This window comes from Topomyia yanbarensis, chromosome 3 (genome assembly GCF_030247195.1).
Source record: "Topomyia yanbarensis strain Yona2022 chromosome 3, ASM3024719v1, whole genome shotgun sequence".
Classification (NCBI taxonomy): domain Eukaryota; kingdom Metazoa; phylum Arthropoda; class Insecta; order Diptera; family Culicidae; genus Topomyia; species Topomyia yanbarensis.
This window is the reverse complement of record NC_080672.1, coordinates 106,880,391-106,904,372: the sequence shown is the minus strand read 5'-3', so window position 1 is coordinate 106,904,372 and position 23,982 is coordinate 106,880,391. Positions and strand designations below refer to the sequence as shown.

General features: G+C 39.5%; 1 protein-coding gene across 1 annotated transcript in view; it reads right to left on the bottom strand.

The window, feature by feature from the left end:
* The window catches only part of LOC131689555 (heterogeneous nuclear ribonucleoprotein L), an 803,699-nt gene that overhangs the window by 533,061 nt on the left and 246,656 nt on the right, over window positions 1-23,982 (bottom strand). The gene's annotated exons all lie outside the window — the stretch shown is intronic.

The window sequence follows — 23,982 nt, the reverse complement described above, 5'->3', positions numbered from 1 at the left end:
GCACCACGCACGCACGTGTGCGCTAATATGATGATTATATTTGGAGAAACGACCATTGTGCGCACTGGTTACATAGAAATTTAATAAATTATAAGGGTTGTTTGCGGGCGGTAATAAATCTGGAGTTTTTTGTTGCTTTGTTATTCACACTAGTGCTTAGAGTGATTTTCAAAGGTAAAGCATCTACCGCAAGGTCTTGTTGCGCCGTCAGTGCTCATTTTATATGACAAAGAGGAACGCACCCGTTCGTATTACGACACCCTGGAGAGTGCACAATTCGATTTAGATGAAACATTCTAATTTATTACCTCTGTACGGTCGATCCTTGATATGAGCCACAACTCGCGGTTGGAGAAGTTTGTTTTTTTTTTCTTCGTATGTTTATATAACCTTTTTTACCCTCTCTAGCATATTCGGAAGGTAAAGAAGAGGTAACCGTTAGTGGAAAGCTGCAATCCGTAGTATCATCCCACAGGAAGCAATGAAGCATCGCAAAAGTTACCGAAAAGAACTGCACAGTAAAGGGATATTCATTTCCCAGCACACCAGATAAGTATGAGCTTAGTGATATCCCCAAAAAAAATCTTCATTTTACGATAGTCGTAAAGGGCTACCTGCTCCCCAAGCTGGAAGTGGAATTTACTTTATCCATTTCGGGGGTTGAAAAATCGTTTTGAATATTTCACTTGGTCAAAGCTGATCATATCAAAACTGAATTGAGCAGAAAATATTTTGTTTAGTATATTAATAGATTGGCACCACCTGGGGGAACTTGGCCCTAGTTTCACTACTCTATCATCGAGGTCAAGTGTTATTCGTTATGGAATATTTGTTGATGATATTTGTAGTGTAAACAATCCTACGAAAGAAGAGACTTAAGTTTTTCACCGCAATCGCAGTCGAATGGTTCTTGATATGTTTAATAATACCAGTTTAGGCACAGCTCGATATTTTCGAATTTTAACGAACTCTGCAAGTCTTCTCCAAAAACCGACAACACAGTGGCGCGTTGGTAATACTTTTCTCAACATAGTGATTAGCTTAGCTTAGTTGACCACCCGTGAGTTTCCCGTGAATGATCAAAGCCTGTTGAAATTGCATGTTGAACCAATTGTATGATACTTGGGAGCAGTACAGCACTCTCAACGTGCAACCTAAAGAGACTAATATTATAGCATGATCAATAACGTAGATGGCCACGCCCATGCAGGTCCTGGGATGGGAAGGAATGTTAGTTCAACACTTGTGACTATTGTGACCGAATCTCTGCATCATCCACAAGTGCCGCAGGATAGGATTGATGCTAGTATGTAGGGAAATGAATCAGGACATATCTTGGTAGATATTGTGATTTAGCTAAGTACTCACGCACTTTGTCTTTTCATTTTAGATCTAAATTTTCAAGTGTGCGACCTCCAGTAGAAATATGAATGCCGTTCGAATAGGCATTTTAATAATTATTCTTCCGTGGGGGGTTACATAAAGGGACAAAGCCGCGTGGAATATAATAGAGGTATCAATTCATCTAAAGACAATATGATCTTAGTAATATGTACGAAAGAAGCTCGCAATCACTTTCCGAGAATTCGAAACGAGCAATTTGAACTCCGAACAGCCGACCATCGGGAGTATTGCTTATTATTAACACTTCAATGATCATTTCCAAAGTTTGCAGTATAAAGCAAGCGTACAAAAACTATAAAAGATATCACAAATGAATGTGGAGAAATTCACAGCGAAATGTTAATAACGAGTTGGCATCTCCACTCTCCCTATCAGACACGTTTCCATAATTGGGTTAAATGCCAAATTGCATGCATACGACATGTTTATTATGCGTAATAAATATAATACAAACAACGCCAAGGGCTCATGATCCATCGGTGAATGGATGGGAGAAGAGCAATACTGGCAAAGACCTGCAGTACTGCACTGGATAATTTTGAAGAAAGGACCCGGAGTGCGATTTTACGAAGTTTTAGCTTCTGGTGGCCCTACATTTTCTGACAGAGTAAAGTTCTGAAGTGTTTCATAAACTTAATCTAAAAAAAACTGGCTTATTTCGACACATCTACAGTTCGCTTGTCACACAAAAAACTTTGTGCAATTCGACAGCTTCGTCGAATTGGCCAATAAATTTCCTACATAAAGTTTGATATGGGAATGTGGTTTTTAAACCAAAGCTTTGAAAGTTATACCTTGGCGTGGAAGATCCGGTATAATAATATTTGCTGTTACTCAGTGTAGAATTAGACTTCATCCTTTACAGCTATTGCAAAACTGCCAGAAGAAACCTAAACCATTGGTACACAATTGGGAATGACGAATCAGAAAAGTCAGTGATATGTCAGTGATTCACTCAATACAGAGTGGATAAAGGCTATGCTGCAAAATATTAAGGTCCGTTCAGGTTGTCTTCGGTACGGAGCAATACCTAGGAACTTCTGGCATGTTATTAGTCGCCTTTTACGACATGGGAGCAGGTTCCCAGTGGTGCTATTGTTGGCTGAAATAGCGCAAAAAGATTTTAGCCCGCCAGACACCACACGGCCTACTTTTCTCACCATAGCGATTAGACGATGAACTCTGAAATTTTCTCGAATTTATTTGGATGAAAGTCCGTTACGGTAGTTTGTAAAAAGAAATGTTCATGCTTCCGACAAATTATGAACGACCCTAATCGGTACATTCAATATGCAATGCCAAGACGATTTCAAAGGATATTTTTGTGTTACTTACGTCAGGTAGGCATGCAAAACCGATGGGTAAATAAATTCTTCGATGTCTTTGTACACTTAGAGGTAGTTGTCGAAACTGTGCAATATAACAATAAAATATAACGAGTATATCTAAACAAGGATTGAGAAGTGAGAATATGTTAAGGCATTCACATAAATAAAAAATATTTACCATTTCCTCCGAATGAGTAAATAGAACACAAACATAGACGAGCAACTTCTAAATGTTCGTCACACAATCGATATGACCATCTCGCTTTCTTACGGCATTTGTACCCATCCTCTAAGCGGAAAATTCAGCAAAAAAGACGGAGAGTGCACGGGAAAGTGTCACACTAAAAATGATAAGTAACTCGTTATTGACATCCGTTTCGACAGATCGAATAAAGAGTGAACTGTTTCGACGTAGGAGCGCTAGAATGAATCTACCCCAGCTTGCCGATGAAGAAAAAAAAAAAGGATTCGAAACAAGTTCTGGTGACAACTGGGGACAGAGAGAGTGAGAGAGAGAGAAAACGTTAATCCTACATCATTCCTCCCACAGCTATGCACGATCCCATCCCACGAACCTCCCGGAAATCTGTGCGCGTGGATAGAGGCAAAAACAAAGATTCATTTTATATTCTTTCCACGACGTCTCTGCCTATCACAAACACCAGGTTCTTCTACGAGGAAATATGGGATAAAATGTACCACTCTAGAAAGTGGTTATTTTTGTTGTCTAAATCGTTATTTTGGGTCGATGATGTCTTCTTAAAAAAATGAAGAAAAGCCCCTCCAGATGGTGTCACGATTTCAATTATTAATCCCTCTCAAAGTGAAATGAGATTTTTTAATAAAACAAATAAAATAAAATAATTTCTTCAGTTATTTCCAACAACTTCGCGGAAGACTTTTAAAATTATTGTTTGCTGTTCGAAAAAGAACCACTTTAAAGCTAATTCTTTAAAATGGCTTTTAATTTTCATCCTAATGAGCTCAGTAAGCTCCGCAAAAATATCAAAATGGATAACTTTCTTTACGACAACATTGGCGTACCCCATGTATTTTCAAAGTATTTGTTTGAAAAACGGTTCGGTTTGCCATGTCTTCAAAATACATATAGACAATATCAAAGCCTTCCTTTTGGTGCTGTGCTTTCAGTGATTATTTCGTCCGAAGGTAAGATTTTTCCAGTAAATTTGCTTTCGGACAGACGTAATCAACTGACGTCTTCGGAAAAATTGTGGAGATTGCCTTCGGGAACATTTTCGCTGAAGACACCAAGGGCCTTCGTTACATATTTTAGATTTTTTTGTTGTTTCTGGATGGATTGTTTGTACTTATTTTATGAAATACTTTAGAAGTTTTATTTGTTCGTATCACCAAACAACAAAACTTTCATAGAAGGACAATTATTCTATCTCGAGTATCTTCAAAATTATTTTTTGACAAAAACAGTGTAAGAGCGTTGTAAATACCGGATACAACATTAAACAAATGAAATGTATTGAATTTTAATCTGTGGATATTGCGTTTCTAATTGTAACTAGAACTGGCTGCTCATTTTGCCTGTTTAGACGTTATTACTACTACAGTTTGGGATATTTTAAGCAATAATTATCCAATATCTTCGAAATCACAAAATATAGATTGTTATCCTTCCTGTAAAAATGTGTAATTTGGCAACATAAACTATTTCTTAGGGCATCCTAAAGCTAAAGTTGAAGAGTAACGAGAAAAACGTAAGGGCTGTGTGTTAAACCTCCCAAACTGGAATTTTTTTGGGCACCCCAATTTTTTGTTCTTAAGGACACAATACCTAACATAAAAGTTTGATTTTTTAGAGATTCGGATTTTCCTCGTCAGTATCTAACACAAACTTAATGCAAGTTAGATAAGTCTAAACCAGCACAAAATTGGCAACAGTTAGTATCCATCCAAAAATCACACTTAAATCCAAAAAGTCACAAGTCTTGCGTGAACGCTTAAACAACTGGCTAGTACCAAATGATGTCCCGGTAGCAAGCGCAGAATTTTGCTTTGTTTGCTGATAAGGAATATGGAGCCAAAATCGTCTTTTGGGATTATAACCTTCGGTTCAATCTTCCTCATCAGGAAACGTGAACTTCTGCGCTTACTACCGAGATATCACTCGGTACCAGCCAGTTGTTTAAGCGTTCACGCAAGACTTGTGACTTTTTGGATTTAAGTGCCTAATTGGTCGCAATTTGGTGCTGGCATAGACTTATCTAACTAGCATTAAGTTAGTGTTAGTTACTGACGAGATGATGCCGAAACACTAAAAAACCAATATTTTAAATCTAGCAGGACATTAACAAACGACGGTCTATAACTTCGAGAGTAATACAAATAGAGATGTTTGGTCTCCTGTATACTGCATGTAAATGCAAATAAGGCTTATAATAAAAAAGCAACTGGCCGAGTAAAAAGCTGGACAAAATTTAATTTTCAGTAAGGCCTCGTGAATGGAACCACCTTGTTTTGATATTTTTCGTGAAATTTTCTAAAAGAACTGGTAGTTTTAATGTGCATTGTAAATGAATGTAATTAACAATATAATCCAATAGATGACTCAGATTAGAGAACCGAGCGAATGGAACGGTAGCGCTTTTATGGGCAGTAAAAGTGTGCACCAAAACAAGTTCTATAATTCTTCAGGAGACATCTTGTTTTTAATAAATATAAAGTAGTCAATATCTCACTTTAAGGTGGATTAATCACAGTAGTCATATTTCTTGAATGAAGGTTTTGGACTCTCCACAAACATCTCAGAAGACATCAACCAACCGTTTTCAAACAATTTATCTTAAATTTTGGCAAAATTTCTTTTCGTTCCGGGGCTAACCGCCAAGTCGATCTTTTATGGTACTGATGAAATGGAGTCGAAACACAAATCTGACTCTCTTTTAGCTTTGTCGTGTACTTAAAGAAAATTCAACTTCATCATCGTCATGGTCGAATAATCCAAGTGCTCCGAATCATGATCAAATGTGGTTCTGGGATAGCCATTTTCCAGCCGTACGTAAATCTTTCTAGTATCAGGCGAAGTCGACGACATTTTCCACGATCTCTGAGTGAAATTTTGGCGGGTTGCTTTCCGTCATTCGCGCCACATATCCAGCTCACTGTAGTCAATCTTCCAACGTCAAAATGTCCTTGGTACTTGGTACTTGGTACAGATCGTGGTTCATGCGTCTGCGCTATTCTCCATTTTTTACTGCACCACCGAGCATTGAACGCAGAGTCCCTCTCTCAAGCACACTGAGTACTGAATAGTCTGCTGCTTCGAGGACCATACCTCATAACCGTACGGAGTATCAGCCATTTGTATAGCGGGAATTTTGTGCTCGTCTGTAGTCTACGGGACGGTGAGTTGTCTTATAAGATTTTTTACTCAGTTGGATTCTCGCAGCCTCGCTTTTAAAAGACACAAATCAGAATCAGATCAGAATCACTCACGCAGGCTAGACGGTAAATGTCACCCACTCAAACACTGCTTAAAGTCAATTGCAGCGAGCCGTGATTCTGATCGTGATATTGTGTGCACGGCTGAAATGTGCGGGTGTATAGACGTCATGATTGCGTGGAAATGAGTGTTTATTTGTTCGCACTTGAGACCGCTGTTGGCAGATTAGCTAAGTCATCGGGACGTTTTTATGTTTGCGGCAGCCTTGGGCGCAGCTGTGCGTGGATGATCGCGATTACATGTACGTCTTTGTGTATCAACGCGAAGGGATCGAGTGTTTGTATATTAACGTGTTCGATACCGTGGGCGTTTGTATGCCGCGGGTGCGTAACTTCGTGTGTATAAATTCGCTGGTCTAATCGCCCTTGAAACGGCTTTTTTATAAATTCATTTATGCTAACATATTTAGGGGAATTATGGGTAAAACCGACACTGTGGGTAAAACACCCCACAACTTTCACTAGATATCAAATTTTTATTCATTTCATAATGGTACTTTATTATTAGTACGATTTTAAGGGATTTACGTTAGTACTTCACATGTCATAAAAATAAAACATGCGACAGCAGCGTTCATACTCGTCTGGATGTTAGATTTTGTAGGCAGATTTTAAGGTTTTAACCGACCAAAAGATCGAAGAGGAGTTTGAGAAATTCAATATTTTTTATTGCTTTTTAAATGCGCTGTTAGGGTAAAACCGACTCCCTTTTGTTGCGGTAAAACCGGCACACTGTTAAGATGGTTATGTTTATTTGCGGCTGAGGATCTTTGTAACAATCACACTATTAGCACACTAAAATAAACGCAGAAAGACACAGAAATACTTTTATTGTGTTTGTTTCCTATAAGTCTTTTTAAAAATCAAAAATTGGAATTTTTGCTTATTAGATTCTATCGAAGCTTTTGCTATTTCTTCCAACAGCTCATTAAATCGTGTATCACATCTTTAATAAAGATAAAGACTTTGATGAAGTGGAAGAAAATAAATTAAAGCGGGTGTCGGTCTTACCCCTATAGGGTGTCGGTTTTCCCCACAGTGCCTAGAAAAAGTCACTTTGTTTTCCAAGTTTTGCAATCAAGAATTTTTAATTAAAAATAATTTTCTGAAGCACTGACAAAATTGAGCCTTGTTAAGAAGAATTCTGCGTGGAAATTGTAATTGTATTGGTTTTGTGGTAATCCAGAAAAAGTGTTGAGCTTAAGGTGTCGGTTTTAACCCTAATTCCCCTACTTGATCCTAGACGTTTCTATGCATGCGAGAATGTGGGCGTAGGTATGCGCAAATGATGGCGATGACATGATCGCATGCGTGATCTGATGTATCTTATCGCGAAAGACACGAACGTTTCTATGTTAATGTGTTTATTCGCATTGGAGTTTTGATGTCGCGTGTGTTAGCGTGTGTATAACTTTGCGTGTTTGAATTCGTCTATAGGACCAAGAAGCCATTTGTATATTCGCGCGGGCTTTTGAATCTTCGCAGGTGTCGTCATTCTGGTTTTTAAACGCTTCAGATGGTGGCCTGAGGCTTGTTGTCTAGTGTATATTAGTTCCATACTTAAACGTGAGAGCTACCGTACGCGTATGATCATGACCACGCGAGATCGGGCAATGTATGTTGGTACATGGGACCGCGTTCGTAAATGATACGACGTTGACATAATCGCCGAGAGCGGGAGTTCGTGGGCGTGGGAATACGTGACTTACCGCGTTTGCAACAGGGTTTGTATTATTGCGAAGGATTCAAGCATTTGTATAAAATTGTGGGTGTTATTTTTATCGCGTCAGCGTTCGTATGTCGCGTATACTAGCGTGTTTGTCATTTCGCCTTTGTTGTAGGAGACGAACCACTGCCACCAGGGGTGGCATTGCGCATCTCGAAACGGAAGGTTTACTGTATGCAAGCTTGTATGAAAATGTCGATTCGAAATGGTTCCATAATGTGGCCCCAGTATTTAGATCTATTGTGGTAAATTTTACCAAACTATTAAATTATTTTTTCGCGTTTACTAATGCGTGTCTATAACCGTGTAACAGTTTGTACATGTGTGCTTTTGAGTGCCGCCGAGAAACATCAAAAGAAAATCAATAAATAAATTAGACATTAATTTAGTGAATGGATGGATGGACTTACGAATCGTATACAACTAAGTATTAGAGAAAGATAGTAGATATGGTAATGCCATGCGTAGAACGTGAAAAAAATTTAAATGATAGGAGAGAAAGACCAAAGCAAAGAGCACATGGACAAAATGGAAATTAGTATTCCAAACACGATACAAACATTCAAATGGCTGAACTTTGGTTTGGTCATGTGAAAATAGGCAAAAGTATGTAACACAAAAAGGCCCAATAAGCCCTCTCGGCTTCCTCGATGCACAACTATCGATATGTATTTCAACCGACTTCTTAAAGTAACTTTCTATTACAGCTCAATATGAAAAGTTACACTTATGTTCAATAGGACATTTTTTTTTTCTCTTGAACATTTGAGTAGAAGTAGTTTAGAGTGTACTGTTTACACTGTATTTTTATCGCTGTCAGTTGTCGAAAATTGCAAAAAAATGGCGTCACTCGAAAAGCAATGACGCCAATTGATTTTGCGCGAGCAAATCCTTAACTCTCTCTCTCTCTCATCGGGACATCGGAAAATAACTCGGAATCGTGCAGTCAATGGTAAATCGTGTGATAAAGCGTTACTACCAAACTCAGAGCATCGAATGGAAACAGAAATTCGGTCAGAATAGATGTTAGTGATCAGGATCACACGCTTGTAGTGAAAGCGTTTAAGCCGAATCAGGGATGTGGCCAAAAAGTCGAATCTGTCCAAGTCTTTCATTCAGAGAGGCAAGGACCGGAATGGACCGCATACGTTGAACATGGCTCCAAATTGTGACGGACGGCAAAATACGTTGGAAAAGTCACGGGTCCGGGAACTGTACACCCATGCTGACGAAGCCTTATTGTCTCATCATGGATGATGAGACTTACGTCAAGGCGAACTTTCGGAAACTTTCAGACCTACTGTTCATCACCGCCCAACACAAGTTTGATGTACCGGAGGAAGTAAAAAAGCGGAAAGCTTCAAAGTTCTCCAATAAATGCATGATTTGGCAAGCGATCCGCTCATGTAGACAACGCAATGAGCCGTTCGTGATTACCGGGGCTGTGAAAGGGGGGATCTCAAGAAGTGTCAACAGAAGCGTCTGCTTCCTCTGTTGAAGCAACACGAGGGCTCTACGATCTTTTGACCGAATCTAGCTTCGTGCCACAATTTTAATCTTGTCCTGGAGTGGTACGAAGCCAACGAGGTCACTTTCGTACCCAAGGGTATGAAACCAGCGCACCGGTACTAAGATCCATCGAAAAATACTGGGCAATTATGAAGCAGGCACTACGGAAGCATCCCAAGGAGGTCAAATCAGAGAAAGACATGAAGAAAAAGTGGGTTTCCGTGCAGAAGCTGCAGCTTCTCCCATAAATTTAATGCATTGAACGATATTTATTATTATTTATTAGATTATAGGATACTGCATCGGTCTGGATCTAGTTGAAAAATTGATAACGAATATAATTCAATTTGTCAGCGGTCAGAATATCCCTTCGCTTCTATTCGCCATCTAAAGCACGCGTCAGATTCTACGTGTTGCTACCAGATTCTAGGGACCACCAGAATCGAGCTTCACACTACAAATTTCTAATCAGAAAAATTGTAGACTAGAGCTTGCCGTCAAGCACACGGTAAAACTTTTTAAAATACGATATTCTAATATTGCTTCTGGGCGACCTTCTGCAAAGTTCGGCAGAACAAAGAAATACGCGTTTTATCCCAGGTATGAATCTCTAACACTTACAATAAAATGCTATATTGAAGAAAACCAGATTTAAGAAAATTTCCTACATATGGTTTAATATCTTGATAAGCAAAACACGCAGCGATGTCATGTCTTCACCAAATTTGTTTCAAATTTCGTTCCCGACAACTTAACTGAAGACACCAAGTCTCTAATTTTTTAAGGGTTAATTCTTCACTTCTAGGGGGATCAATCACCGAACTTATTTTTTCCATAAAATGAGCTGTGTTATGTTACAAACTTCTTCGAAGACACAAAATCAAAAATGGATGGATTCGAAATGCTGTGATCTTAATCGCATGCTTTTGAACATTTATTTTAGTTTTCGCAATTTGAAATGTGCAGAATTTTGAACATTTATTTGAGTTTTTGCGATTTAAAATGTGCCGAATTGGGAAATCTTACATTGTATACGAAATCGAATTGCGATATTCAATTTAGCACTCAAACATACCCATCTATTTACTTGACGTGACTATCATTTTATTTTTTATGAATTTTCCAGCCCGTTGGGTGGCCATTTTTAAAATTGACAATACAAGATAACTTTAAATGCTCATACAAATCGATCCTGACGTACTAGAAACAAACGGAAAATGACGTTTTTTACCATTTTCTTTCTATTTTTCGAGAAACAAACTCAGCACAATCACGTTCGTTTTTTTGTCGAACAGTGTTATTACTGTGAGATTACTGAAAATAATGAAAGGATATATTCAACACTCGCGATTAACATTCTTGAGCTAAGATAATTTTTATTCAGGAAGCGCATTTTACCCCACCTTTCCCTAAAAGGTACTGGATGTGTGCATGATCCTTTGGCAGCTTTATTTCAATTATTTGTTTGTTTTGTTTTCCTTCCGGAAGTCTTCGCCTGCAGTATGGCAAAAACCCGCGCGCCCCGAGAGGGGATGCGGCAGGGAAATCGCTTATCATCACTGTGTCCCCGCAATCCTTTCTTGTTTTTCTTTCGGAGTGAAACAATCGGCTGCCTACTAGCATACGATCTTTGTGGAGACTACTGGCTGTCTGACAGCGATTGGTTGGGGAAGGGCACACGATTCTCTTCATTCTGATGCTACAGGATGTCATCAGCAATTTATGCAAATATCGTTGGCATAGCGCGAATGCTGAAAGGTTTCTTTGTTTGTTTGGTGGCGGTTGGATTTGTCGTATCTCGGCGTGAGTGGGCCTACCCATGTTTTACTAGCTGCTAGCTAGTTGAGAACAGGACCGGGCGTTGCCCTGGATGATCAATATTTCGGCGATTGAAGCATGAACAGATCAAACAAACAGACTGTGGTGTTGGTGGCGATGCGTGTGGCATAATAATGAGAAGAAGAACGGTCGAGAGAGCAATGGAATGAATCAATGAGTGTAGAGAATGTTAAAGTTGTACGCAGCATGAAAAAATGATAGACTATTGATGGGGTTTTCGCTTTAAACGGGAAGCGGTTTTAGAAATTCAGAATTATGCATGAAGATACTATGGATTGGGGATTTTGGCGAGAAAAAAGAATCTTCCACTATTAAAATTGATTCATGTATGCTCGTCAAACTCAAGGTGGTCAACTCAAATCTCGAAAGTTTCAACTTTTCGGTTGCGTTCTATGAATAAGCTTATTGAATATAACACATTACAAATTCAAATGAGCAGCGACAAGAAAAATCCGGTAACTTTAAAGCACGTTCAGACCAGATTACTTGAACGACGCGTGCAACCTCACTTTATGCTTTGCAAAAGTTCAACTAATTCTAAATCCAATCACGAATTATAATCCCCTCGACTAATAAGTACACCGGCTTCATGTGGCAATTCCCCCCCGTCAGTCTAACTATCTGACAGCTTAAAACTCGCAACATCCACTAGCATAGTTTTCCCCGTCGCCGACAAGCGCATCTAGTAACATCATCACCAGCACATTTGTTCGTGGATGGCGCAAGCCGTACGTAATGAAACCGAGATGACATTGTGTCTAACGTTCTAGCGACGATGCTGAAACCGCTCCGTAAGAACCAGAACCCTGCCCTGCGAGTGCCTCCGGCGCGGTATCCACTGAGTAACACCGGTACTAACTACTTATGCTGGCTGGTAAGTAGATAGTTTGTCGCAGTTTTCTCCGAGAAGGATTATGCGGTATTGTATCACCAGCAGTCCAGGGACCACAGATTGCGCCTGTTCTCGTCAAAACCACCACATTGTCGAGGGAGAATCCGCCGGCTAGGTTAGATAGGTTAGGAGACGAAGATCCCCGTCCCGTAGTAATTCGAACCCGATATAGCTACGGTTGTGTAGTCGGTAGTGTACAGTCTCAACCATCAAAACACGGTCTGTGTTGATACAGTTTCACCGGGAGAGCCGCGGGTGCTTGTGCTACAGGGTGTGTGTGAATAATAAAATATAATTAAAATTCTTCTCTAAATATAAACTCTCGAAAGTGTTTGCGATTAGACAGACAGTCAGACAGACAGACGGTGATGTTTTCTCGCGTTGCAACAGCTGGAGGAGCTCCTCCGTCGCCAGAGCATTCTGATATTTTGATGATGAAATTTCGGATGGCAGAAAATGATAGCAAACCCAACTCGATTGGCCGGGCGAACTGAGGCGAAATGTACATTATAAACTATTTGAGCCAGGATCGCGGACCGACGACGCCGTCAGTTGTTTTGAACACCGCCACCGTGCACACCCAGAAAGGGAGAAGAGCACAAACATCATTCCCTTGGGAGACAGCAAAAGACACTTGAACACGATACTGTTATGAAATCAAAAGCCCGGACGCCAAACGTGATTGATGGGATCGGTTTGGTTAATTACGATCGGAAAATTACATGACGCAAAAATCACGTCAGTTATAAATAATCGTGGTTCAAGGAGGATAAAATTTTGTTACGTGCGCCTCGCGCTAACAACGGCAAATCCTTGATATAGACACAATCGATAGACCCATTTTGAACATCTGCTTACTAACCGCTTGGGACAATGTTCATCCAAAAAATGCTAGACACAAGGATTTTCGTATGACCTCATTTCTTTTTTGTGGAAATTCAGATATTTTCCCCCATCATCCCCGTGAGAAATGTTGCTGAGCATCGACAGCACTTGAACAGACGCCCACAACCACCGGTAGCAGCAGCAGCCGCAGCTACTCGTCTCGATGATACATGAACAGCTCCAGAAGATTGAGCAGCATGTTGTTCCACTTTATCGTTTCTCATATCGCGCAAAGTATTGCCGAAACTTTGTCATTTGCCTGCCAGCCTTGCTCGCTGGTGTGATATGGTTTCACGCGTAAAATCAGTGGTGAATTCTGAATAGCGGTCCTGTTGAATAGAATCGTGACTTTCTTTGCCATTATTATTATTTTATTCTCTTTGGGTCGTTTTGTCTGTTCGGGGTAATTTATTTTTAAGATTGACATCTCGGCAGTCGGTTGCCCTGAGCCTAATAGCAAAACGAATATCGAATCAAATATGAGGCCATTAATTAGATTGGTTCTAAAAATCGTAAAATATAATAAGTTGAATGATTGAAAATGCAAATGAGTTCTGGGTTTGGAAAAGTTACACCTTTCAAACAAGATGCTAAAATCATGGAAGTTGAACCATAAATTTAAAAAGCAAATGAGACTTGCTAACCATAAACAAAATGCAATGTAGGTTTTATTTATTTATTTAAGAAAATACTTGCAGAGTAAGGTCTTTTCCTTCTTTGGTTCTACAATCGGAGTTCAATTGATAACATTACTATGCACTAAGTATTACTAATTCTAATTCAGTTATCTTATTAGTGTTTTATGTAGAAAAGAATTGGGTTAGAACAAGATCTCCGAAACGTTATGACCTTCGAAGTTATTTTCAAGTTTTAGAACTTTATTCTACAAAGCTACAATATTACGACAAACACTTTCTTATTTAGATCAACCCATCAATTCAGCCAGTTCATTTGAACCAAGTAGTTCGAGCAGTGTCCTCTGGGCATTGGAATTGACTCCAATAGTAGGTTGAAAACCTGTTTTAATCCACCTAGTGGCGTAATCGTGCCTTTCTCATTTGTCCAAAGTATGAATCCATGACTGGTTATGTTAAAAAAAATTGTGGAAAAGTTTATTACATTCTTAGTACACCTTGCACCTATATACAATGGCTCGCCAGTCACGAACTTGATAGGTTACGTGTCGACGCTTAAGCACTCGAAACCAAATATACCATACTTAGTTAGTTCAATTGGCATTAGTTCAATGTTGTCTTCTTGCTAACTTATTTGGTCATGTGGGTTTAGTGTATGAGGGTGATGAAAAATACTATACCCTTCATTTAAAACTACTACTACATAACTCTCCCCCCCTGTCATTTGAGACTAAGACTACTATATCCATCATTTCAGACGAAGATTGTGAGAATCAATTAGCAATATATAAGAAACAAGTGTGAATCTAATTTCGGAACTTGGCCATTTCTCCGAATCCGGAATCCTCAACGGTTCTCAATGTGGCCAAAGAGAATTTGATTTGCAATTAGTAACCAATAATTTCAAGCAATTAAGAACTCATTTCAATTAGTGTTACATCATTTAAATATAATGATTATACCGGTTTATATGAGAATTTCGCAGGAGACCGCATACTTCAACCCGTAACACAGGAACTAAAACTCCGATTCCAATGGAATTTAATGGCAGTCAAAAATAGAAAGCTGTAGCTTTAATTTGAGACTAAATTTGAAAAAATCGAGTAACACATTTCTGAGAAGCAGATGTGAATTCAAATCAGACACTTAGTCACTTTCGCAAAGCTTCCGGTTCCGCCGAAAGTGTCCAAAGTGGTCAATGTGGACTTGATTGAGCATCAGCAAGCTTAAGTTATAAATCCAAGCAATTTAGAACACATTTTATGAAGTTTTGCTTCTTCTCGATAACTTGCTGACTCCGATTTACATTGGAATTTCATGCGTGACCGCACTCCTAACCCTTTGCGACGCAGCGGGACGTATACATCCCACCTACTTCTCCTAAGTTTTTATTGGATTTCTAGTTAGCGTGGACGTATAAATACGAATTCATTCTTTCAATATCAATTCTTAGGGGTGTAAGGAGTACAAGTAGCACAAAAAAATATGTGAATTTGTCAATTACCTATTAGTGATAAACAATTAAAACTCGACAATTTCGTTTTTGCATTTCTCCTATAGAAAGGTTATGCAATCACTCTGAACATCGCCAACCTAATCCCGACCCGGAGGGCCGTCTGGCATATACCATTCGACTTAGTTCGTCGAATCCGGAAAATGTCTGTGTGTGTGCGTATGTATGTGTGTATGTATGTATGTATGTATGTGACCAAAAATAAGCGCATCGGTTACTCGGAGATGGCTGAACCGATTTCATCAAGCTTAGTCTCAAATGAAAGGTACAACGTTCCCATAGGCTGCAATTGAATTTCGTTAAATTCCGAGTCCCGGTTCCGAAGTTACGGGTTTAAGAGTGCGGACACACAGCAAATTCACATTTTTGCCTTTCTCGTATAGAAAGGTTATGCAATCACTCTGAACATTGTCAACCTAATCCCGGGCCGGAGGGCCAATTTTTTTTTTGACTTACATAGGTTTTGTGTATTTGAAAAAGGTTCGTAGTTAGGGGGATTCGGTGAGGGGCACTTCCCCACATAACTCACCACCCTTTCCAAAACCGCCTTTCCCTCATCAAGTACCCCTCCACGCGAATAAAATTTTCTAATTCCTCTAGAATAAACTTTCCTAGTGGGTCTGAAAAATCAGTGAAAAATTTGGTTTCAAATGATTTTGAGTTGAGAGACTAATTTAAAATTTCTTAACAAGTTGAAAATTTTTGGCGGGGTCCAAACCCCCCAACCCACCTCCTGGATGCGCCACTGGTTTCAAGTGTTTCAGCGTCGACACATAGCAACTCAAGTTCGTAGCTGTCAATTCATTGTACGTATGTGTAAATCGCACTGAATATCTAATAGACAGTTCCATCACTATATTAAACATAACCAGCCATGGAATCGTAGTTTGGATAAATGAGAAAGGCACAATTGCACCACTAGGTGGATTAAAACAGGTTTTTTTCAATAAATTCGGAGTGTCTGAACTAAAAGTCCTAGAGATTTAAAAATTTTTTGCAAGTATCTCAAAAATTGAACTAAATAATAAATTTTCTGCAGAATTTTTTGAAGGTTAGTTTTTTCGAAAAAAATTATCGAAACATGCAAGAATGGAATTCATTATTATGTTGGTCTATATAAGATTCTGAAAAAACAGGTATAACTTATCAACTAGCATAAAAATAGATTATGTGGTTTTTGAGGTCGCTGATTACGATTCTGATAACAGAATTTAAAAATTCAAAATGGTGGCTACAAAATGGCAACAATTTTGCGAAATAGGAAAATTTCGTTAAAACAGTATAAAACTCGATTTATGGGTTTTTTTTGGGTCGCACAGCCGCCATATTGGATCCGCCATTTTGAATTTTATATTTCCGACGTCAGAATCAGAATCAGCGACCCCGAAAACATTCTTGTAATAAGTTTCGGCCAATATAAAAAACATTAAATTTAGCCAACGACAGTCGCCATATTGGATCCGCCATTTTGAATTTCACATTTTCCAATCAGAATGAGCGACCCCGAAAACCCTCCTGTAACAAATTTTAGGCCTACATAAAAAACATGAAAATGAGCCAAGCACAGTCGCCATATTGGATCCGCCATTTTGAATTTTACATTTTCGACGTCAGAATCAGAATCAGCTACCCCGACAACCTATATAAAGCTAAGAATAACAGTATTAACAATGAAAAAAAAATCACGTCGCAAAGGGTAAAACCCGTAACTCTGGAACAGGGAGCTGGAATTGAAAGAAATTCAATTTCCCAATAGGAAAAAACGTGATCGGAATTATTTTGACAACGAAAAAACGAGTTTTGAACTATAGTGTCTTCAGTGAAGTTAGTTATTAAAAATTCCCATTTTATAGAAGTATTAGTTTGGAGATTAATCCCCCCAAAGGCTGAGAAGAAAATTTTTATTTGGTCATTTATGAAAATAAAAAAAATACTGTTTTCAGCAAAGCTGTAGAGAATATCATAAGAAACAACTTAGTTGAAGAAACCATGTGTCTATCAGTTGGTTTTAATAGACATTTAAGGAGTTTTACTATGATACACCCTTGAAAATCATTCGATTAGAATTTTTACTATTTCCATTTTAGGCTTGCTACTGTACTGCTCGAGGAACGAGGTAAAACTAATTACAATATCGCCTTGATGTCAACGAGAAAGTTACAGGAAACGTTATCAACCTTTTGAAAAACTTATTATTGTTGATGGAGTAACGCGAATTATTTCTGAAAAGGTCGTAATAAAACAAAAGAATTGTGTTGTTAAAACAAGATTTAAAATATCTCGAGAACTACAACATTTCAGAAAATTCTTGTTATTAGCATTTTGATTTGAATTAGCGTTTAGAATTATATTCAAAAAGTATAATTGTATTTTTGACTGCAAATAGCATGAATTATAAATATATGTCAAAAGTTGTAGTTAGGAAAACTTTTTTATCGAAAGCTTCTCCATGATCCAAATACACTAAAACAGTTTCTTTCACGTACTTAAAACTATAAACATTATATTTTTGATATTTTATGATAGGGTAACGCGAATAATTTTTAAAAAGGGCATTATCACACGAATTAACTGTTTTTGTTGGAACAAAATTCTAAATATCTCGAAAACTTTGGAAGATTTTCGTTAAATGCATTTTGATTTAAACTGATACTTAGAATTATATTCTGAAATAAAATTATAGTTTTGTATGTCTATTAGTATGAAATCGAAACACACGAATAAAGTTATTGTTAGAAAAACTTTTTTACCGATACCATCAAAAAATTACATTCAAAATCCTTCTTTTCCCTTTAAGTTTTTGTTGACAAAATATTTAAAATTTAGAAAAAAATTGTTTTTGTGCAATTTAAATTTTTAACACAAATTTTTGTTTTTGTGAAAAATGACACAACATTTCTTTCAGTGTATATTTTTTTCGCACAGAAATATCCATCCCCTGTAACTCGTTCTCAAAAAATTTTGCTGCATAAAAAACAGGAAGGAAACAAAAAAAATTGAAATTAATGGGCGTAGAAATACCTATGCCCTTTCGAAAAATTGCTCTTGTATCAAAATATTGCAATTGTCAGAGAAAATCATGAAAATTCATAAACCGAACACAACTTCAAAGTTCCGTTCGAATCGACGATGGTCATATTTTGTGGTCGACCGGTTTCTCATGGAATCCCTTTGTTGGTAAATCGATTGCCAGCTCACCTGGGTTCCGTTCCTAACCCTTGCTCGTAGTGTTGGATTTAAAAAAAAAATCTAACCAGAAAAAAGGCCATTGACCCCAGGGTTAAAACCTCTATAATCGAAATAGAAAATAGGCCATCTTCAGATGTGGGTGATATTAGAGTGACTCATATTGTTAGGGTGATTCAAAAATTATTTTCAGAATGTGATAAGAAGAAATATTGCAGGCTTCAGCAACATTGTAGAAGAACTTATATCAAGCAACTTTGCCGAAGACATCATAGCAAAGGTATTTATTTTACAGCTACTCTACTTAAGCAGCTAAAGGTGTACCTAATAAAAACTGTCTCTTGCATTAATGTTTTGCCTCTCTCTTAAGGCTATGCAATCACTTTAAAAATCAACACTTCAACCGATGCCCGGAGGGCTGAGTCTCTTATACCATTCGACTCAGTTCGTCGAGTTCGGCAAATGTCTGTGTATATGTATGCATCTGACCATCAAATGCACGTCGGTTATTCGGAGATGGCCGAACCGATTTTAGCACTTTGTACATCTGCGACGAAACCGGATGCTTCGAGAATCCTTCATGAATTGGATTCATATCTGCCCCTTGGAAACGTCTGACTCTATTTCGCTCAAATTTAGTCTCAAATGATAGCTTTTGCACCCCTATTGAGTGCTATTAAATTCTATTGGAATCGGAGTTTTTGTTCCTGTATTACTGGAACCACTATGATATATAAATGATGCTACACTTGTTCAAATGGGTATTAAATTACTAATATTTGCAGGCCCGATTTGATCGCATAAGATCTGGACGTTTTAGGGTGTGTGTGTGTGAAAACCATGTGATGTATTTAGTTATGCGTCAACATCACTTTACTAGCTCCACTATCGGTAACATGGAACAATTTTTAGGAATTCAAATTGACCATTTTGCCGTTCCTAAATAGAAAGGTTAGGAAATAACTCTGAAAATCGTCAACCTGGGGAGGGGGGCCGAGAGTCATATACTATTCGACTCAGTTCATCGAGATCGAAAAAAACTGTACGTGTGTGTATGTTACAAAAATGTCACTTATTTTTCTCTCTTCGAAGATGAACAGATCGTAAAAGATCTGTTCGTCTTCATTCGGAAAGATATCACCAAAGTCGTTAGGGAGCGAGTCCGGCGCAAAGGCACCACTTAGTACCATTTTTTAAACGAATCTGTTTCCTAATATTTTAATATATGATATAGAATATACGGCTTACAAAAGCCCTAAAATTCATGGATTTTCGAAAGTTTCCAAGAAAAAAAGAATAGATAGAACCAAAATAATACTAACGGAGCATGCTAGTTCCGCATTCAGTTTTTTTTTTCAAAGAACATTGAACACACTATCTGATGATTTCCGGACTCATAACTTGTAACGGATAGCTTGCCCAATCAAATAATATTGGCGAATTTAAAAAAAAATATTTGCCACATCAAGTTGATTTCAGTCAGTGAAATACTAGAAGCATGTTCAGCGTTAGCATATGCTTAGTCATCCATTTACTATAACCCAATTTGGCGAAAAACTCAAGATAAAGTTTGTGAAGTTTTGAATCACCGAATTCTTGTCCCTTGGCTTTCTGGGCGCAACCTTTTGAAACATTCAGATTTCTAGTCACAAGTCTTATGAATAAATGTTCAAAATTTCAAAGAATAAAGATTACTTGAAATCATAAAATTAAGATTCTGCAATACAATGTGCTGACACCTGGAACCAACGATCCAACTCACCTTCAGCCCTGGTACTTTAGCCACCTTCAGGTTGTAGAAACGATAGAAGCGGTAGAAATAGAACCTCGTAAGTGGAAAATACTTTTTCTTGCAAAATAGAGTAGATGCGCCTTTATATACTGTTTATATGTAAATTTGTTGATGATCACGTACACTTTCACCGTTCGAGTGAAAATTATCCAGCAGCTTTTTCCCATAATCGAAGGGTTTAGTGCAACAGAAGTGCGCTCGAAAAAATTCGTGGCACGTACGTCTTTGTTCGTCGAACCAAAAACTTCGATTCTGCTGGAGACCAAGGACAATTCTGATTTCAACGATACTGAGACTAATCAGATCTGATAACAAACTTCGTTAAATGATTATTGTGGTGACGTGATGTTCCCCTTTAATTTGTTAGGTGTAGCCAATAGCTGTTACGTCAATTGTTTTCGCAATTTAAGCATTCCGACCGACACGAAATTCCCAAAGGATGCTCACTTCATTGATCATAAAGCGCGCCACTGATTGACGGGACAGGACATAACCGCCCCGAGTGTAATCCAATCATCAATTACGCTGCCCGCTGCCATCAAGCAACAGCCGTAAAGTGCAACCATCGACGTCTAGAGGAGAACAATCGGGGCCCTGGGCATAGTTGTGACATTTTCTGGCCAGAATCTGCTGAATTTGCTTTCCTTAACACACAGACACACACCCTCTCGTCCATCATTGCGGCGTTTGTTGACCGATGCGGTTATCAGTTGCCGAATCGTTAAGAGGCCCCGAGTTCGAATCAATGGACACATAATCGGCACCGGCTACGACCGATTCGGAACAGCACATGCAGCAGTTACATGATGAACAAGCGTCCCCTTCTGTGCGCTGCCGTTATTTCACCCACGCACGCTACAGGCTTAGGCTATTGACAGACGAAATGAGCTTTTCATGGTCCAGTGATTTTTCCTAGCCAGTAGGCATCCGGCGGCAGCAGTAGCAGCCGTTGTTGGGTCTTCCGGAATTTACGACAGGCCGGTTGTGTGCGGCGTTTGGGCGTTTTCGGTATGCTGCTGGAGAAGAAAGCAAATTAAGAACGACAGATTGGAGACATGTTTAGTCTCCAACTGTCGTTCGTCGGCACTAGTGATGCCAAAATTGTGCGAGACTGTGATAAAATGGTGCGTTCTTTGGCCGGTGGGTGATTTGAATTGCTTTGGTTTCCGGGGAAAATGGGTTTCTATGGAAATGCGAAAGTAATGGCCGAAGGAGAAAAAAACGGTTTCACGGGGGATGTGGGAGGATTAGGGAGAGTTTAGGGTGGGTCGTTAGGGGTCGAAAAAATCCGGGGGTTCGGATGGATTAGGACTAAGTACATAACAACGAATTGAGTTATACTTTTACAGACAGATCTTTTCTGGGAAGCGTATTCGGTAAATTAGGAACACAGGTTTGGATGAATTGAGAATAGAAGAATCGTTCAGCTATAAATAATGGACGAGTTCATCGAAGGCCTGAGAGTTTTAACTAGGTTGGCAAATTCTAACGTTTTTTCGTGCACCTTACGCCATATAAGCGCAATCTTACACCACTTTCGAACATGTGTGATCATTTAGTTCGCAAGTGAGAAAAAACATTTATATCGCAGAATCAGCTGCAATCTAGTATGCCCTCGGGATCATTGAAAGGCTGTAAACTAAAGAATATCTGGGTTGAGCCTTTTCGTTAGTTGAAGCGCTGCCTGAGTATTTAAAGCAGCTCTCGTCATATAATGCTCAGCAGCTGACAGACTTGATGGAGCAATAGTCACCGTGATCGACATGCACGTGACGTCCAGACTTATGTCCAATTACTGTAATTTAGACATCCTTCTACGTAGCAGATTTGTAAAAAGTAATAATCGTGTTTGCGACGAAGGTTACAACGACATCGAGCATGTTGTCTGGTCGTGTTCGTGATGCCAGTTCCCTCTAAGAGGACTCACTTTTGGGGACTGCGGATATATCGATTAATACGCGAAGACGTCTGATTAGATTGATCGTCAATTTAATTCTGATTGCTATGCTATGTACAAAGCCTGATCGGCACTAGAGTATATGGCAACGAGTGAGTGAGATGCAATATCGAGTGTGTGTGAACGGATGATACCGTAGGTACAATCAGATGATCGAGTGTGTGATTGGTGTGTGGGTACGATTAGGTGATAACGTATGGAATTGGAGTGTGTATTGATTAGGGTAAGTTATGTGTTGTCGCCACAATACTTCCCCCTTAATTTTTCCAATAACGGCGAGGAATCCGAACTTGTCGTCCATATCTGGTTTTATATAGTTCCGGTTCAGGCTCGGTTGGAGGTGTTGACGGTTCAGCAGCCTGGATAAAAGCTGCCTTCAGTCGATCGATAGAGATGGGAGACGGTTTGCCATTGATGTCAACGACGTACTTTTTTCTTCCTGCGGAGTACACGATATGGGCCGTCGAAAGGTGGTGATAGTGGCGGTTTGATGGCACCAACCCTCACAAACACGTGACTACATGTGGCCATCTCCTTCTGAACGAATGGTGTCTGCTTTGAATGGTTGCTTGTTTGTGTGGGTCGGAGTTTCGCCATCGTTCGTTTTAGGTCGGCGACAAACTCTGGTGTAGGTTTAAGACTATTGCTGCTCTCAGTAAAGAACTCTCCAGGCAGGCGAAGTGTAGTGCCGTAGGTTAGCTCGGCAGTAGATGCCTGAAGATCCTCTTTGAGCGACGTTCTCATGCCCAGTAGCACGACCGGCAACGATTCTGTCCACCGTGGGTTCTGGTGGCACATTATTGCTGCTTTTAGTTGTCTGTGAGTTCGCTCGATTTGTCCGTTGGCCTGAGGATGGTATGGCGTGGTGCGGAAATGAGTGATGCCGAGTGTCCTGGTCAGTTGACTGAAAAGTTCGGATTCAAACTGCCTCCCCAAATCGGTAGTTACGTTAGTGGGAACTCCGAATCGGGCGATCCATCCATCCATGAAAGCTCGGGCCACAGTAGCTGCCATCATGTTCGGGATTGGGATAACTTCTGGCCAACGAGTAAATTTATCGATTAATGTTAAGCAATAAGCGTTACCTTCTGACGGTGGTAATGGGCCGATGAGGTCCATGTGGATGTGTGCAAATCGTTCGTCAGGAGTGGCGATGTGCAACGATTGCGATCTGTTGTGTCGATGGACCTTAGACTTTTGACACGGGATGCAACGGGAGACGAAATTCTTGCAGTCTCGTCGCATCGAAGGCCAGACGTAGCGGTCAGCGATAAGTCGGGTGGTTGCACGTACTCCAGGGTGTGAAGCGCTGTGTAGCTTAGAGATGATCAGTTTCCGAAAATTCTCCGGGACAAACGGTCGAATGGCGTCTGTAGAGATGTCGCAATAGATAGGTACAGATGACAGTGGGGATGGTAGTGCTTTCAGCTTCAGTGTTGTGTTGACTGGCGGGTTCAATAAAAATGTGTTGAGTTCGGGATCGGTTTTTTGTTGGTTTGCCAAGGCGTCGAAATCAATAGCATCATTTGTTTGTGTGATAGCTTCGATTCGACTTAGCATATCGGCGACAGCGTTTTCTTCACCTGGCACATGTCGAATGTCCGTTGTGTATTCACTGATGAAGCTGAGATGTCTTTGTTGCATCGGACTTGCTCTTTCAGGCCTTTGCTGGAAAGCAGTGGTGAGGGGCTTGTGGTCCGTATACACGCAGAATTCCCGAGCGGTCAAAGTGTCCTTGAAATATCGTACAGCTTCGTATATGGCGAATAACTCACGATCATACGTGCTGGCTTTTCTCTTGCTGTCGCTTAGCTTGCGAGAAAAGTAGGCTAAAGGATGACA